Genomic DNA, 20,133 nt, shown 5'->3' with positions numbered 1-20,133 from the left:
GACTCAGTGACTGACATATCAACGCATAGCCTGAACGGCTAAACGTAGGCATTTGAAATTTGGAAGGGACATAGCTTAGGTACCGTAGAGGTGCACTAAGAAAGGAATTCCCGGAATTCCCACGGGAACGGAAATTAGCGGGAAAATCTTTTTGTATGAAAAATCTAAACCGCTTAAGTTAGACGCTTGAAATTTGGCATGCAGGTACCTTAGTTAACTTAAAGCTTAGTTGCAACAGGATATTGCAAAATTCCCACGGAAACGGGAGTTAGTGGGAAAAAAACATTTGTATGAAAAAATCGAAACCGCGTAAGATAGATATTTTCAATTCAATTCAATTAAATTATTTATTGCATTCCATGTAGTACAATGGGGTGTAACATAGGCATAGGAACTAAAACATGGACCCTGTAGGGCACAGCAACGTTGAAGGGAAGAGAGGAAGTGTGTATTAAAATTAAAACTCAATGAACAATCAATTAAAAAAAAAACTATTCAATCAATTGATTCAATCTAGCATGCATGCATACCTTAGTAAATATAAAGTTTATTTTTGGCTGTATTTTGAAAAATGGGAGTTATTGGGAAAAAAAAATGTACTTATGAAAAAATCTAAACTGCATAAGTATGCACTCCCACACACACAAAGATCTCTCTCTTATATAACACGCCACGCGGACGAAGTCGCGGGCAAAAGCTAGTGTCAAATAACTTTATACATTTTGATGCATCATTTTCGGTATTTTTTTTATTTTATTTTTATTTATTTATTTATGGATCACTTACGTTTAACTTTATATATTCCAACCATATGTATTTTGAAATTATATAATTATGATACGTACCCTCTTAGAACCTGTACCTACTAATTTTGCGAAGAGTCTCACAAAAAATTTCATCCCCTATATTAGGGACTGGAGGAAGATTTCCAAAAAATAATAATTTTTCATTAGTAACAAAGTACTGTATACCAATTTTTAGCTTCCTACCTTAAAAGCAGCGAAAAGTTCCATATAAAATTTCACCCCCTCTGAAGGGTATGAGGCCAAGTTTTCAAAAAAAATGATGCACGATTTTTTTGTTAGTCACAATTGTCACAAACAGTCCACCTACCAATGTTTAACTTTCTCCCTTGAATATTGCGGAATGCTCTATACAAACTTCCACCTCCAATTTTAGATAAGTAGGGAATTAGAGCAATAATTGGGAGACCTAGGTCAATGTGCAGATTTTTGTTGTGAAGGAACCACGGGACACCTGTGTAAAACGATTTTGTATCACCTGTAAGCGATGAATAGGAGAGGGAAAGCTAAAACGACCCCTGCTTTGGTCATGATCGGACGGAAGGAAGTACCAATCAGCAGTGCGCGTGTATCGGAAACACGCAGAGAATACATAATGCGAGTGAAAGGCGGCCGAGCTGCCCAAGACCTTGGGCTCATGGCTTCACGGAGGATGTCTAACTTCAAACACTATACCATTCCTGATAGCGAATGTTCTGTTTTGACAAAGTTCACCAAGCATCGCATGAACAAAATGTGTAGTGTGCGTCCGCGACGCCTGCAGAGTGTTCACCTCGACGCTGTAGAGATAAATAAACAAATTTAAACTGCAAAGATAGCAATAGAATAGACCAACAAGATGCTTCCGCCGCGACTACCGGGATTTCATTATGCTGCTCAAAGAGAGAGTTGGAGCTTTCAACAAGAGCTTGTAATGGGAACAAAAGCTAGTGTAGATGATATTACGTACTTCTCTGTTTGTGGTTCTTATCTCACTCTGTTGACTCGCACGCCGCTCCCCCCTTTTAATTAAACGCTTTACCGAATTCATTAATGCGATTAACGTCCTTCACTGTTTTTTGCTACATTTTTATTATTATTACTAGCACATTTTGATTCCACTGCTGAGCACAGGCCTCCCCCATGTCTTTCCATAAGTCCCATACATTTTTCTAGTGACTTATTGTAGATTTACCGCATAGTATGGCATTAACTACTTATTACATTTTAATCTAATGTAACTACAATTTCATGTACTAAATTACGGGTTACGTTTATATTGTTCTAAAGCTTCACATTTGAACAAGCTGATCCCAAAAATAATACAACCGCAATTTACTTGAAGTGTGTATTTCTTACAGATGGTACAAAAAAAACAATGGAAACGGAAGGTCATAATATTGCCGGTAAATCTTGACACCGCGATGCAGAAAATGTAGTAATCGGTACAGCGACATCTAGCGGATTTTAAAAACAATACATTGCACCGCGTATACGCGTATGATGCGGTTAAACATTCCGCCCACCAAGGACAAATCATAAATTTTCCTTAATTCCGCCCACCATGATAAAACTTTAAAACATGAAAACACAACAAGAGTCACTAATTACTTGGTGAGAAAGATAATGACCTTCATAAATAATATAAAGAACAATATAGACTTTACTAACAATGTGGACAATGTTATTACTAAATGAAACAGAACGAAAAATAGTGAATTTTTCACTAATTCTAAAAACAAACATAAAACAATTCCAATAATATAAAACAATGTTAAAACATTTAGTTGCATCCAACACTTAGGTAACTAGATAAAGATAAAAAATAAAAACTTAACTATCAAGTGACAGGCAAAAAGCACAGTTTTGAAACGGGTCGTTTAAAAAGGTGCCCCTTGCTTCTCAGAGAAACTACTCGCGTAATTCCGTCCAATCCAGCATGTTTCTCAATTATTATTCCGTACAACCACTTAGAAGGCGGCAAATCATCTTCCATGACTAACACTACATCTCCTATTTGTGGTTCATCAGGGCTTTTATGATTCCATTTGTAGCGATGGTGAAATTGGGTTAAGTATTCACGCGACCAGCGTCGCCAAAAGTCCTGTGTCATTCTCTGGGTAAGTTGCCACCTTCGGAGACTACTAATATTAGAGTCCTGATAGCTAACATCTGGCGCCAACACCAGAGGTTCTCCAACTAGAAAATGGCCTGGTGTGAGTGGAGCCGGATCACCTGGCGTTTCACTAATTTTTGATATCGGTCTCGAGTTAAGGCAAGCCTCAATTTGAGACAAAATGGTTGTCAGTTCTTCGAAGGTCAAGGTGGAATTGCCGATTACACGCTTGAGGTGATATTTGGTGGATTTCACGCCGGCCTCCCATAATCCTCCAAAGTTTGGAGCGCGGGGCGGAATGAAATGCCAGTTGGTGTTGTTGTTGGCAAGTATTGAGGCAATCTCCGTGGCCAAACTCGACTTCTCCTCATTGAACAGCGATTTTAATTCGCGTGCAGAACCCACAAAGTTTGTGCCATTGTCGCTCCATAGCTCTGCACAGTGACCACGACGAGCAACAAAACGTCTAAAGGCGGCCATGAAGCCTTGCACTGTTAGGTCGCTTACAAGCTCCAGGTGAATGGCACGCGTGGTCATACATATGAAGAGGCATATATATCCTTTATAAGAGCGGTTACCTCGTCCTTTGGAAGTTCTAATCTGGATGGGTCCTGCATAGTCAACCCCACTCTTGAAGAAAGGTCGACAAACAGTAACCCTTGATGATGGCAGTTGTCCCATGAGCTGATGCTTAACGCGAGCAGAATAACGAATACAGTGGATGCATTTCTTAACATAAGTTTTGACCAACTGTTTCGCTCCAACTATCCAAAACTTGGTACGTAAATAGTTAAGCATCAACTGGGGACCGCCATGCAAAGTCCTTTCATGAGCATTAGCGACAAGCAAATCAGTGAAATGAGATTTCTTCGGGATAACTACGGGATGCTTCATCTCTTCACTGATTTGAGCATGCATCAGCCTGCCGCCGACTCTCAAGATTCCGTCTTCGTCAACGAAAGGATTCAACGAGGTAAGTATACTTTTTTTACTAATGTTTCTTTTTTCTTTCAGGTTTTGCAGCTCTTCGTGGAAGTATTTATCTTGATTTATCTTTATACATATCTTTAAACTTTCTTGAATTTCTAAACTTTCTACCCAAGGACTAACTTTTTCTTTTCTAATTAATTTTCCAAATCTTTTGCAGAGAGCCACAACACGGATGAGTTTTCTAAATGATGAGCACCTTTCTACGAGCTCTTCAAGTGAATTTTTATCTTCACTGGTGTAAGTATTTACTAAACAAACCTTACTTTCCTTTGCTTCCAATTGTGTTTCTTTCACAACTCCCTTTTTATACTTGATTTCCTTTTCTTTCAGCCAGGATGGACCTTCTCTCCATAGTGTTTCACCTTCAAGATCTTTTGACCCACGGGACGCGCAATCTGCAGGATTATCTTTCGTCGATACATGTGACCACTGTCCAGGATCTAATGATGTTACAATTTCAGACACACGGTTTGCAACATAAGTCTTCCATCTGTTGGGTCGACTGTTCAGCCAGGCAAGAACTACAGACGAGTCCGTCCAAGCGCGAGCTTGTGATTTATCCAATCCCATTACCTTGGCAACTTCAATTAGCAATCGCGTTAACAGGACTGCTCCACACAATTCCAATCTTGGAATCGATATTTGCTTAATTGGGGCCACTTTGGTTTTCGAAGTGATCAGTGTGACATGTACGTGGCCATAATTATCTACAACTCGTAAAAAGACAACCGCAGCATAGGCATCATTAGATGCGTCGCTAAATCCGTGCAGTTCGCGAACAACATCATCGTCGCTAGTATGGATCCATCGTGGAAGTCTAAAGGTGGTAAGTTGATTCAAGTTATTTCGGTAAGTTAACCAGTCCTTCAGTAATTGAGGTGGAAGCTCATCATCCCACTCAATTCCCGATAGCCACAATTTCTGTATGAAAATCTTGGCTGAGATTATTACTGGCGCTAACCATCCAAGAGGATCAAACAACCGTGATATATCCGATAACACTCTTCTTTTAGTTACAGGTGTCTTCAGGGGTGGAAGCTGCACTGCGTACTCAAACTCGTCGGTTCGTCGGTTCCAGGTAAGTCCCAGTATTTTCATCACCGTATCTAGTTTTAGTTTCCCTTTGATTGTTTGATCTTCCATGTTTATTTCTTTTAATAATTCCTCATTATTACTACTCCATTTTTGAAGTTCTAATCCTCCTCCCTTCAGTAATTCTGTCAGTTCTGTATAAATTTGTCTTCCTTCTTCTACAGATTTGCAACCCGTCATTAGATCATCCATGTAGAATTCCTTTAGAACTCTTTCAGTAGCCAGCGGATAATCTTTACCATCGTCATATGCCAGTTGATGTAGACTTCGAACTGCCAAGTATGGCGCCGAAGCTGTACCGAAGGTAACCCGCAATAATCTCAGATGTTGCATTTCTTCATGGGGATTTTTACGCCACAGCAGACGTTGGAAGTCGACGTCTTTGTGATCTACAAGTATCTGTCGATACATCTTGACAATATCTGCTACTAAGCAGATAGGATAATCACGCCAACGCATGATGATATGACGTAGATCATTTTGAAGAGTTGGACCAACCAATAAGTCGTCGTTCAACGACACGCCATTGGACCCACGCGACGAAGCATCGAAGACAACACGGAGTTTGGTGGTATCTTTGTCCTCCCGAACTACAGGATGGTGAGGTAAGTAAACAACTTCTGGTTTATTACGCTGATTTTCGGGTATGATCTCCATGTGTCCCAATTCGAGGTATTCGTTTATAACATTCGTGTACTGTTGTTTCAGATTACTGTCGTTAGCGAGTCTCTTCTCAAGCTGATGAAATCTTTTTTGGGCTATAGCCTTTGTATCGCCATCTTTACAACGAGGATCTTCGGTTTTGAATGGTAAACTAACAATATAGCGTCCAGCTCTGTCTCTTTTGGTAGTTGCTGTGAATATCTGTTCACATCTTTCTTCTTCTTCACTGAATGCAGGTTTAGCATCAGCAACTACTGGATCTGACTCCAACTCCCAAAACTTCTTCAGGAAATCGTTGTCATTGCTGTAGTGAACGTGATTGCACCTAATGGTACTGGCTGACGACTTGGATGTTTGTATAGGTCCAGATAGAATCCAACCCAGTTTGGTATTTTGGGCAACTGGTGCACCGGGTGGACCCTTGATTATGCCTTCCATTAAAATCTGGCCGTATACGTCTGCTCCGAGGAGCAAATCAATTTTATTTGGATTCCCAAACGACGGATCTGCCAAAGTAATATCTGCAAACTCGGACCATAACTCAATCACGACCCTTTTTTCAGGGAGAACTGAGGTGAGCTTGGGCAGCACAAATGCTTGAATGCTACAACTAAAGTTATCGTGAAGTGACTGGATCTGAAGAGAAACCCTCGCTTTGGAGGCAATAGAGTGATCCTGTTCACTTCCCAATCCCATGATACAACTTTTGTGTTGTACTTTCTTTAGCCCGAGAAGTTGTACGGCAGATTCCGTGATGAGTGATGCTTGAGATCCCTGATCGACCAAGCATCTCAGAGTAACAAAACCATTCGTTTTGTCTTTAGCATTAACTAATGCTGTAGCGAGTAATACTTGCTCGCTTGTAGTCGCAAAACAAGTTGTGACTTGGTTTGTAGCTTCTTGCGGTGTGTCTGACACTGACGATGTTGCTACTACAACACCGTTCTCAGCTGACGCAGAAGAATCAGTTGAGTGAACTTCGTTTTTGGGGTGCAGCAGTGAGTGATGTTTCTTTTTGCATATACGACACCTAGTGGATTGACGGCATGAAAAAGCAGAGTGACCAAGAGTTAAACAATTGAAACATAGATTGTTGGATTGCACGAAATTACGTCGAACATCAGTATCGTCTTTCGCAAACTTTTTACAATTGAACAGACGATGGTTTTCAGTACAATAAATACAAGTTAATGTAGTGGTGACATGATGAACTTTTGGATTCATTTGAGTAACATTTTGTTTTTGAGGTACAGTGTTTCTTGACATCTTTGGATCCATGAATTCTAGGGCGCGAGATCTTACATTCAAAAAAGTTTTGAATGTCTTAAGTGTGGGTAAGTCATTAGTAGACTCATTGATTTTTAATTCCCATTGCTTCCTAGATTCATTATCCAACTTTAAACAAAGAATATAAATTACGATTACATCCCATGTGCTTACATCTATGCCTAGATTATTTAACGCATGAAGACATTCGTTTGTGTTGTCCAATAGTTCCCTTAGTGCGGCTGCAGACTCTATTGTAATGTTTTTCTGACTCATGAACTTCTTCAAAATACAGTTAGACAGGTAACGTTTATTGTCATATCTCTCTTTTAATTGTTTCCAACACTGTTCATAATTTTCATTTGTAATTGGTATATGACGCAAAAGTTGTTCGGCTTCACCAGTTAGAAGGCTCTTTAAATAGTGTAACTTTTGTACGTCCTCTAGTGCCTTGTTATTGTCTACTAAAGATACAAATAGGTCTTTGAAACTTGTCCATTCGGCGTACTTTCCTGAGAACGAAGGTATGGATATTTTGGGCAACTTCAAACTCTGTTCTTTCGCAGTGACACTCTGACCAGACTGTTTTTGTTTACAGCCATCCGCTTTTCCTTCAAGAACAGCAATTCTTTCCCTCAGCTCATATTTGTACTCCGTGTATAACTCCTCACAGTTTTGGTAAGCATCAGACGTCATATACTCGGAAGCCTTTAGTTCCTCTCTATCCGAATCTTGTACAAGTTGGGTGTGTGTTAAAGTAAATTGGCTCCATAGTTCGTTCAAAGTCTCTAATCTCGTCTTAAGATACGACTGTGAAATTAGTCGCTCTTTCGGTGATTTTTTAAAGTTTGATCTAGCCTTTTTTATTCTGTCAAATAGGTCGCTTTGAACACAGATACGTGACTCCATCTTAGTTATGTTTAAAAAATATGTTTTCTATAAGAATCGTTTGTTTCACACCACAGCACACAAGTTCCAGAGTAAGTAAACTTTCAGTATCGAAAAATATTACAAGTCCACAAATTTTATCATCGAAATTTTCTAAGTGTTTGAAGAACGTTCACAGTCTATGTAAAATCGGGCATGGATTCCCCGTCTCGTCGTTTTTTTGTAAATTATTCTAAGTCCATGCAAAGTTAACTGAATTTTTTCTAAGTTCCAAATTTTACGATAAATTGCACTAAGTTATTTCTTGATTGATTCACTACGTTATAAAAGGTAAAATGTACTCACAGTTTTATGTCACTCACTCACACTAATACAAGTTGTCACTTTGATACCGCATCCAATGTCCACTTCAGCGCACTGGTGATCCTCGGATGATGATGATGGTCCTCCTGTAGTTTGCTTCCTCAACTCCTTCCCGCCAGGGATGAAGACACCATCAGCAACAAACCGTCACTGTGTCGGCGCCGCCGTGTGGACACAAGCCGTCAAAAAATCCTATGGGCCGTATACTTCCGACTCCGAAGGACCAATGAACAAGCTGATCCCAAAAATAATACAACCGCAATTTACTTGAAGTGTGTATTTCTTACAGATGGTACAAAAAAAACAATGGAAACGGAAGGTCATAATATTGCCGGTAAATCTTGACACCGCGATGCAGAAAATGTAGTAATCGGTACAGCGACATCTAGCGGATTTTAAAAACAATACATTGCACCGCGTATACGCGTATGATGCGGTTAAACAACATTAGTATTTGTATGAAATAACTGAACTGAAGATCCTAAACTTGTGCAACGATATCAGCGGCTTAGGCAAACATGCCAAGAATGTTAATAAAAGCGCGATTGTTCAAAAGTTTGGGAATTCGTAATTAAATTGCCGTATTAAGGAAGGCAGAAGTTGTGCATATCCAACCGCGGATACCCACTTGTGGACCAATATCCGACGAGTGCGATTGTGTACAGGGGAACGTGCGAGAGGACCGCGCGGTCGACGAACATCGTTGCTTTTATCTATTTTTTATGTTTTTAGCTAGCTAATTCCTTTGAAGCTTTTCCAGCTTTGAAGATTCCAACATTGTAATGAGGGGACAAATCACTTACTCCCACTACAGAACACCAATAATCGCTGATTATAATTGTACCGCCCTACAGATTGACATGGTAAAATAAAAGCAACCCGTATTCGTGTAGTGTAGGAAGATAAACATGGCAATCTGCCGTAAAACTTCGAACCGTCGATATTAGAAGTGCTTCATCCCTAAACGTTGCGCAAACCGAACCCATATACGCAAGGCTTCGTCCCAAGTACTGCCATCTGTATGATCGACAGCTACAATCGAAAGGTTTCATGTTTGGGACACAACCCCGCTCATGGAGTTTGTACAAGTATTGGGGAAATATAGAAGAGAGATGCGACGAATAAAAACTATTTTCCTGTAACACTTACAATCCATATTTGTACAATGTTCACGTGTTCCCAAATTGACCTAGCTATGATTCCAGCGCCATTAATTTCGCTTGTCGATATCGCTCCTGAACTCGGGATCGAGGACTCTAAATCAGCGATATAATACCGCTATAGATCAACCCTCTCTACACTTACTCTAGAATACTTTCAAGATATTATTGATTTATTAACTGGCACCGCGGCCCGGCGTCACTCGCTGTGTCGCACCATCAATTTAATATAACCACCCGGCGCGGTGTACATCACAATAACTGCTACTGACGCTTAGTAAACAAACAAACACAAAATTCAATCAGAGGGATTCGCGTTACAATCTAAACAATATTCGTGAATTTCATACTCGCTTATTTGAAATGATTCCGTTTTGTTATTCTCTGTATAGAAAGCCTTTCACGTTGAAATAGGTCACGCAGATAGTGAAAAACGATGTTCGCTATCGCCCCCGGGTGGAGTGATCGACATACGGGAGGCAGCACACTCACGCGCCGCCGGCCGTGACCTTCGCGACGTTAGTCTAATCTACCGGCTCACATGCATGCTTGCATGTAGGTATTGTGTGTCTATCTTAGAATATTGATTATCTACTGCTGAAAAACTTCGCTATTCCTAGTAGTCGAGAGAGAGACGCGTTTCGATTCTACTTTGAAGACTGGCTCGGTGAACTTGTATTTTTTCTCTTAGCCTTTGGCGGCAGCGGCGACGTTGGTGCAAGTAATGTAACGCCTCGTCCCGGCTCACGGGGCGCGGGGCGCGGGGGGCCGGCGGCGGCGAGCGCTCGTCTCCACAACGCCGCCTCTTTATCTTTAGCCCATCCTTCAATTTCCCGGAAGATATTAATCATCGTGAAAAGGATCCATTATGTTTTCATGTCTCTGTTATACGTATAAGTACTGTATAATATTCTGTACTCGTCAACTCTGGTAGTTCAAAATCCCGTGTGGCAGTTTTAATAAAATAACGTTCTCTTGTCACACTGGCAACCTCATTGTTAAAGCGAATCATTCATATTATACTACATACTTGACAAAAATAATTTTAATAGCAATTCGTAGTTGAACACTCAATAGATCCTAATAGTGAGCGTTTTAAGACGAATGTACTTACCGCAGTGTGCGGCAGGTTGCAGGGCAGAGGGTTATCGCGTTCATTCGCTACACCGCACCCGACGCGTCGGGCCGCCGGGCTGTCTGTCCGACAACCAGGCAACTTTATCAGATTCAATATACAGCATATAAAACGTACTCAGATTACGATCCGTAACAACTATATTAAAGTGCATTCGATATGAGATGTCATAATCCTCGTAATATTCTTTAGTGTCGTGTGCAGTATACGTGTCGAGTGGCGTGTTTGTGCCACGTGTCTGCACGGCCGTCGTCGCTGTATTGGGGCGCTATGTTACAGCGAGCGCCTCCGCTCTTTGTCATACGAGATACAAGCGAGCGTTCTTTCGATTAATTTGCTTCTTGTTATACCGTTATATATAAAGTTTAGCTTAAAATGTACAGACTTATAATGTAAATCCACTAGGTAAATGTGAGGTACGTCGAGCTAATGATTACGCTGCCGCTGGTGGGATATAGGTATATTTGGAGATCACTTGCCGGCGGTCCCCTCCCTCGCACCCTCACCTGCACCCCCCTCCCTGCATGCACCGCTTACATTGTGCACTACGTACTACTCCTATCAACCGCGTCTCGATTGTAATCTAGACTGTTGGTGTCAGCAAGCAGCTGTAGCCAATATTCAAGGCCGCTACGAGCCGACAACGGTTCCCGCGGTAATACCATCAAAAGCAACGTCATTACCGCGTCGTCGTTAGCAGACGCAAAGTTTCTAACATCTAATTGCCAATTTACAGAGCAGAGAAAAGTTTATGTTTGATGGCAGTGATTGTAAGAGCGCCGGCGCACATTATTCCTCTCTCCGCCGCTGCATTACCATATCGAATGCCGGGAAGCCGTGCACATTGTAAACACCTACTGAAGTAAACCTCTACAAATCTTTAACCATGCTTACAACGGTATAATAATGCGCTCACCGTTATCATAATGGTAAGTTTCAAATACGTTACCAAACCCCCGCGGCCAAGGCTAATCTAATGAGCAATTTTGTCTGTCGTCATGTGCGGCTCACACGTGACGCGGCGTGCAGACGTGTCGTGTCCTAATTATACCCCCTCCCGCGACGAAGAGAGCCACGCCGCCGCGGCAATTGTTTCGCACTCACTGTAATGTGCCCTCACGATTGTTCACCGCTACGCATCGTAGCAAGCTGCTACGCACGCGGATCGTAACAGTGCGCTCCGCTTAAAAAACAACCGACTACGCGAAATTCTGTAATTAAATACGAGAGCAGCCATATTTCATAATTCCCGCGCTACTCTCCGGGGAGCATTAATTCGAATTCATTTATTATTCACTTTAAGCCCGCTATTAATAATTAAATTTGCCAAAAGTACACTACGGGCACAGTAATTAAACATTAGATACCTAAATGAACAGGCAGTCGACGTGATGTCGCACGGCGAGGTAGTTTTATTTGCACACAGTTACATCGCGGCGCCAGCAGGCGGGGCCATAACATATTATATATATTTAATATACGTATATGTATAATAGATTTCAATGATTTGGGAGCTCGTGTGATCGAATTTGAGAGTTGCGACTAACAACTGTGCGAACAAGCCCTTACGCACCACCACTTCAGCTGGAGACAGTTGTATGGGAAGTCAGAACATTATAGAATATATTACAGTATTATCGTTCACATTACGAATTGTGATAATTGTTAATTTTGTGAATTTTGTAAGATAAATAAAAGTAAACGAATACTGAATCAACTGAAACGTAAAGATATACCCTAATACCTAATATCAAAATATCTCCATCCAAGATAAAATTAGAATGTAAATATCACACAAAAAGCGCAGCAAGTTGCTGCCGGGCGAAGACTGTCCGGCGACTGAACGGTCCGGGATCCGGGCCGACGCTCATTTCAATTACGGCCGAACTTTATTCCGTTATTTTTTTATGAAGTCGTTAGTTGCCGGGATGTTTCTGACTGTGTGACGGTCGTCCGGACCGCACTTCCTCGATATAAATACTTAATAAGTACTACTGCCGTCGTCAGAGGCTCTATATACGTCACTACAGCAATGGCAAATACCTTATACCATTATCGACTAAATGTTTGATATGATAGTAAGTCACGGTCGTTACTCCTGTAATAGTCCGCGGTACTGCTACAATATCCAGGATGAGAGCATCATGTCTGTGTAAATGGACAATTAGTAAATTCGTAGAGATAGCGACGAAGGGGCCGCTGTTTGACAAATGAACGACGGCGTACACCGCCGCCGCGCGCACGCAGCCGCCGGCCGGCAGCTGGCACGCACTCGCTCTTTGACAAGCGACCCGTGAAATAACTTCACTAATATCCTCACGTTATATCTAACAACTACTAAACGTGAACAAACTTCAAACTGTTTCGCTAAACTTGACGAATTCCTTGGGATAAATCATTTGTGTCGCAATTTAGGCCGGCAATTGATTTATGAAACGCTTTTAGTAATTTCAAATACTTATCTGTCATTTATACGACGAATAACTTAAACCTTCTTGATGAAATCGTAGCTATAAGCCGTCCCCAGAATCCACTGTACGTGGAAACGGAAAATGAATTCTAAATGAGTGCGCGGCGCGGCCGCCGGGCGTGGAATGTGACGTTCGACAAACGGAACGACAAAAAAATCCATTGTAGTTAGAATGGAATTCGTGATGTGGGCACACGTCGCAAATTTTAATGAGTCGGCGGCGCGCGCGGCTCGTTAGTGGCGGTTGTTAGCGAGCGTGCGCCGCGCGCGTCTCCCCGTGGCACCGGCTCCTAGCAAGGCACCTCAAAAATATCAAGCACTTCTAAACGCATTTGACACGAACTGATAAATATAAAAAACCACTGAACGTTGGTTTAGCAAATCTACAACTTGTGTAAATACACGTCTGCGGTTGGCACAGCCGCTTCATTCGCATGTCTAACAACTTTCGACGTTTACACAAAAATAAATAGTTTCGAAAAAATCAGTTCTGAGAAACAGATGTCTATCACACGCGGCGCCTAAGTGGAACCATTTTTACCGTTTTTCAATTTGGTAACATGGAGCGTTGACAGGCGCGTAGTAAGCCCCTTATAAGATTAGTAACAAAAGTAGAAGCAAACAGCTGAGTTTCAGCTTCCAGTAAACACTTCAGTTGAAAAGTTGCAAGTTGGCGGCGACGCAACTGCGGAGTGCAAACGTGTTTATAGTTGAAACCCGAGAGCGGGCCAGAGGAGGGGAGTATAGCGGGTTTATTGGATTTCCTCATTTCGCGTGCTTTCTGAGCGCCGAGAGCCGCCGCGCGCTCGAATTAGCTCTCCAAGTGCCGACAAACTAGTTACACCAACAGATAGTCACTACACCTGCTTTCAAGAATTCTACTATGTCGGTTGATAAATAAACTGTAAAGAGTATTTTTAAGTCTTTGAACATTCGAGATCAATTCTGCTATAAAACGTTCCATTACGAATTCCTGGATTTAGAAGCTCGAGTGACGGACTAAATGCTACAGGAAACTCACCGCGTGCCCTTGTTGAAAATGTAGCGCTTAATAAAGCAACGACATGGTGGGAGCCGCACCAACGACTCACGGTAACGTAACTAACTTACGGCAATACAGACTCCTCCACCGGTCACCCCCATGAAATGTGCAATGGAAAACTTTGGTACAAACTCGTCAGAACGAAAAATAAGTATCTACGAGTGTCATGGTATACACATATCATGTGTAAAGTACTACATATATAACAGTTATTCAATCAAACAAGGAAACGTTGTAATTTAATTGTATCGGAATGTGAGCGCGTCTGTTTATCCTCGATTTATTCTACCGTCACTGTGAACAGCGAGTAAAGAGATATCTTATCACCAGCTTCTAATTAATACCAAGCAATCTGTCTTAGCGAGTAATCAAACGAATCGACTAATGAGTTCCAGATAACACGGCAGCAACAGCACGGTATCTGAGTAAATCAAGTTACGAACTTGTGATCTTATTTGAAATGATCTCCGGGCAACAAGATTTAATTTGCTTTACTTACAACATCTGTCTCGTTGAAGTATAATTTTCTTCGGAAATTCTACACTTCATTTATGACGTGACGTGCCGTAAGTATGATGGGAAATTGTTTTTCATAGATGAGTGTAAGGCAAATATGAGCGTTTTGCAGACCACACCGACCCTGAAAACCTGCCTCTGAAAGCCGGCCGTCTGTATTACTAGCCTGTATGACCAGACAGACACCCTCGTATACTTATGCTGTGTTTCTTTGTTTGTGTCCCGTATTAGGGTCACTCCACTACATTACTATACCTATGTAGCAGGTACCTATTAGGTACTTACTGTCACTACCTATACATGTCCACTACCTCGAGTTGGAGATTATATTAACTAAGTAGTTATTATAGTACACAGTACGAAGAGAAGTAATGAGATAAGTACAGTAAATAAACTCACTTGTTTAAGATCTGCATTAGTGGACATAATGTCTTCCACCTACAGCTCTCTGCTAGTTACTAAAACAAACTTTTATCAAATGCTGTAAACTCATTCCAGCGCCATCTGTAATCTGTCCTCTAAATTGTTCTACAACAGACGACATCTTACCGTGTACTGCTCAAGGCGACATCTACAGGATATGGAGTGGTACCTTGCCGCGGAGGAACCCACCGTGTACTAGACATGATTTACAAACCGCGACAGCCGCGCCTACGACAATAGTGAACACAGCCGCCGCCACCGCCGCGTCCATTCATCGCGTGTAATCTGCCGCCGGCGACGCTGTGCGCTGCACTCTATCCTTGACTGCACGTTTTACTGCACGGGTTTAAATTGAAACTGTGGCGGTAAAATCGTGGAAAATATTTATGAAGTCGTTAACCGGATTTATGCGCCCGCACCGGCGCGACCCGCGGGCCGCGGGGCCGCCGCACGAGATTTAGCTCGCTTTTTAATTAATTTTAATCTTCTTATCGTCATATGTTGCAAACTATACGGCATTAATCTTTTTAATCCCCACATAATCCAAATTCGATCAATCAGATAAGTAACGGAAAGCATAATTTTATCTGAAAAGACTTAAAGAATTTCAAAAGACGAACTTTAATAAAATCAGTATTACATAATGTCTCTCGATCATCGTATATTTTCTAAAGCGTCGTGTAAGTGGAAGCAAATAATGCAACCAGAACGAACAGAGCTCGCAGTAGTAGAGAGAAGGCAGATCCAATACACGCGTCCAGTTACGACAGCTCTACTGCTTCTCAAATTCCATAGCCACTTTACCAGCAATGTATGTTTTATGTGATAGACGCAATTTATCTTTTACTTACTTTTCGTAAGATACTGAATCCAAAATTATTTTGATTATTTGCCCTGCAAGTTATAATGCACAAGTCGACCTTTTAATATACTATCGCGGAGCTCCGTGTGTTGTTTTTTAAGTTTACGGACGAGTGGAGTGCAAAGTGGAAATATGAACTAACTCGTACTCGTATGGCGCGCGTTTCGCGCTCACTTGGCCCTTCCAACCTCTTTCTTCTACTCCGTGATTATTAGTATCACGGTGTCACCCCAAAAACAACCAAGAATCTTTTGTCTTTTTGCAAATATCCAGTTTTAACTTATGTTACTACTCGTACCGTCTTACGTGATAATATGAGCCGCCCCCCTGGCAGACAGCCGCTCGCCGCTCGCCATCGCCGAGATTATATCGTAAATGTTTGAGTGCGGGCAGAGCATTGAGTGTGCACAGTGGGTTAGGGGTGCGGGGGGTGGCCGCTCACGTTTTACGAGCGCACTGCAGACGCCGACGAAGACGGATTGGTGCAGCGCAGCTCATCATATCTGCAGAATGTGCACTCCATAGCTGGACTACGACGCATATAACTCCATTACAATTTCGTAGCAGACACTTTGTTAGCCTATAAAGAGAAGTAATAACTTGTTCGTAATAAATTGCGCTGGATGAAGTATGGACATGAGGGAAGTTGTACCATAAGTATAACAAATGACACCTGATGATACCTGCGGAATGAAAAGAGTCAATCACAATAAGTGCTCCAAGTTTTATCGTAAAAAGTATGTTGACGTAGACGTGAAACAAATGTTTATGAACAGAGATTTCATCCCGTAGCTTCATAAGCTTCGAACACTGCACGTGTTACTAAAGTTTCATTAACAATTAGCTACACACCAATGAACATTATAAAATACACATTTCATTTCTAACAGAGGGGTATCGTTCGCTTCTTGTTAATCCGGCTTTTTTAATAAATTCATCTTGATATTTATGTTGTCCTGTGAGGTTGTGTCAATAAAATACTAAAACACGATTTCTATGGTATCCCCGACTATCCTTAACTGGGTATCTCCCTAGTGTTATCCAGTTTGAACAACCTCCGCTAATCTAAGGGTGATATTGATGAACTAATCCCAAATTAGAGACTGCGCTCAAGACAATGTCAATGTGACAGTTCTTATATAAAACAGAAACTTCAGCTTGATCTTGAGGGCAGTCTCAGCTGAGATTAGTTTATTAACCCTTACCTGCAGATTTCACGAATTCGGTGTTTATAGAAGAGAAAAACTAAATACGATACGAAGTCTGGAATTTTAATGATAAAAAGCACTTCAAAATACCGCCAACAACGCGATGGAATGTTTCAAACTTTTGCAGCGCGCACATGGAACTACGCGGAGAATGTTGAATTTTTTAATGTAGAAATGATTTTTTTCCCTAATGGCCATGACGCATGAAGTGTACGCAGATGACTTGTGAGCGGCGAGCGAAAACCCGCGATGATGATGCGCTGCGCTACCACTGCGCCCGCGACCACCCGCGATCACTGAGCACTCACTTCCATCCTTTAAGCGCGTTATATCATTATTAGATAACATTACTTCAATTTTGACAATTGTTTCACTACTTCGTAGAAAATCAATAATGTACAAGAGCGAGGCTCGGCCACTCGCCCGGGCGCGGCGCGTCTGCCGTGGACGATAAAGTCAGGTGTAAGAAGTGGTAATCTGTACCTAGAGCCCACTACTGCCTGCTACATCCTCGCGGCGCGTGCTGGACTGGAACTGTAAAGTCCAATCGTATATACAATACTGCTTTGGAACGGATTTGCTAGATACCAGCTTGCTGCCCTGGACTCTGGATAAACGTGCCAATTTCTCCTGTAGGCGTCAAACCGGTATGTCCAGCTCTTCCGGGGTCTACCTCGTTTTCAATAAATATCCTGAGGATAAAAAGGATACTCAAATTGTGAGATTAGAAAAGATAAACACACACACACACACATTATTTTTTTATTAAATTATTGGAAACATTAATCTCTCCATCTCGATCTGAACCGAGAGACGCGAATCGTTTTGAAACTTTTAAAATCAAAAGCTGTCTCTGACGCCTCCCGCCCCGCGCCTCGGTCACTGAACACTTTCATTTCCGACGGCGACGTTTAAGAAGCCGGTGTGTCACAGTCTTCATTGCTCTCTGTGACGCACTTCCTTCTGAAAACAGCATCTTTATCCATGAAATTTCCACGTTCATAAACGCGAGAGAAGAATAACAAAACTAGAACTATGGAGAAAGCTAACATTAAAATTTAAGTCAACACTCTGATATCAATGGGTGTCGACAGCACAAGGGGGCGGGGCCCGCGCGGCAGCGATTCCTGCAAATAAAATAGAATCCACAAAAATTGGAAATTCAATAACTCCCTCGCGAGCAGCGACTTCCTCCTGACAGCGACTTTAAAATATGATAGATGTACCCGCCCGGCCGCGCCCGCGTGGCTGTCCGCGCGCCGCCGCCGCACACCGGTCTCACTGATTTATTGACCACGAGCTGCTTTTGACGGGTTGCATTTGCTGCAGCTAGTCTTTTAACTGTTTTGATAAACCGTTTATGGTATTACCATTGCTGTGTGCAAAGTGTGTAATAAATACTTTTTCTTCTTCTTTACTTACGAGTCGACGGCAAACTTTATAGTATTATACGCTCCCGATATTTGGCTACGGAAATAGCATTTACTTAGTTACTTCATTCATAATTAATATCAAATAGCGCTTCAGGGTGTTATGCGCGTATTTATCTAACAGTATGGTCTATTAAATATTTCAAACAGTTAGGAATAGACTTGATTTTATTTAAATATTAGTGACTAACATGCAGTACAGGTGGGGACTGTGTGTCTCGAAGTCCCGGATGCAATCCGCGACTTTAACTTTTAATGCCGTCAGCACTGCTCCGTCGGCGCGGGCGCGGGATCAAAGCGTCGCAACACTAAGTCGCGACACGACGCCGCCTCGCCCACCAGCTCGCCTTGTTTCGTGTGCAAATGCCGGATAGTGGCAGTCACAAGTTCACCGCGTTTCAGAAGCTTTATATTCACGAGTCGCTTGTAAATACGTGACTCGAAGCTCGCGGGCTCGATTCTTATGAGTTATTTGCAGTTTGTTGTGTAACGACAACGCACTTCATCAGTTAGGGATGACAAAAGACATAATTTTTCAAATTACTGTAGTGTAATTGTTGTTCTTCATTCATTAAACAAGTAACGTGAGTTTACTTATAAATGGAGATTGTCGATTGTTAGTTCTAGTGACATATAGTACTTATACAATCTCTTGTGAATGTCCCAAATGTTGTAAGATCTTTCACGCTAGACACGTCCAAGCTGTAACCTAATGCAGCGTCTACACACAACAAATCTGCGCGGCCCGCGACGTCGTGGGTCGTGACACAGCGCCATCAACAGTGGGACGCGGCTAGAATGCATGCGCTTGGTTCATTATTCTCCGCTAAAATTAAATTATTCGCCGCAGCACGTGGCTTGAACAAACCGAGTGGAGACACAAATACCTCCCGGCAGCGGAGTTTCTAAATGGCTAAGTAACGTAACAACAAATTGATGCGAACTCCAATCTTGCACAGTATTCCTGTTGCCACCCTCGGAGCAAGTTTCCGCCCACTAGTGCCTACTGTCGCTGCCGGCTGCAAATGGACTGAAATATAAAACTTTTGTTATTTGCCGAGTGGAACTTAAACGTGATTCTATTTAATGCTGTTTACCCGGCAGTCGCGTTCAGGCGTGTCATCTCCGTATTTGCGTGACGATCTCACTACCTAGGTCCCTACTCGTGTATCTTCTCGTCTCGATGTTCATCTGCTCGGTGAATATTGAATATTGAAGTGCGAAACATGCTGCTTTTGTAAAGCTAGCATTTCCGATAAGTACAAAAAAAAAATCCGTTCAGGCTCTCTAGCCTGTAGTATATCTGTCCAAATATATAATACTTACAATAAATAAATAAATGTAAAGATGGAAATATATTGAAGGATTTGGAGTTGTCAACGTTCGTCGAATGATTGCGGAACGCGTAACTTGTAAGACAGTGCCAGCAATTAAAACTTGGGAACACGTCGTAATCACCGCCGCCGCGGCCTCGCCCCCGCCCCCGCCCCGCCACGCTCCCCGCGGGTACAAGAAGCGCAGCGTGCAACAAAGAGCCAAGTGATTAAACCAATTTGCAGGCGCTGAGTGCCACCGCCGCCGCCGCTGCCGCGCCGCCGACTGCGCCCGCGCTGTTTATTTTTTTCTTTCTGATATTTGATATACACTAAAAATTTAAATTGTTATATACGTCTTAAACTGCGTAATAACTTACATATATTGAAATGACTGACGTCGCCGGCTACTAA

General features: G+C 42.1%; 1 protein-coding gene across 7 annotated transcripts in view; it reads left to right on the top strand.

Moving 5' to 3' along the window:
• LOC126373913 (zwei Ig domain protein zig-8-like) overlaps positions 1 to 20,133 on the top strand; it is a 505,869-nt gene that overhangs the window by 482,066 nt on the left and 3,670 nt on the right. The window lies entirely within an intron of this gene.

Source organism: Pectinophora gossypiella, chromosome 2 (assembly GCF_024362695.1).
Source record: "Pectinophora gossypiella chromosome 2, ilPecGoss1.1, whole genome shotgun sequence".
Taxonomy (NCBI): domain Eukaryota; kingdom Metazoa; phylum Arthropoda; class Insecta; order Lepidoptera; family Gelechiidae; genus Pectinophora; species Pectinophora gossypiella.
The sequence above is the reverse complement of the archived record's forward strand: the minus strand, read 5'-3'. Positions and strand labels throughout refer to the sequence as shown.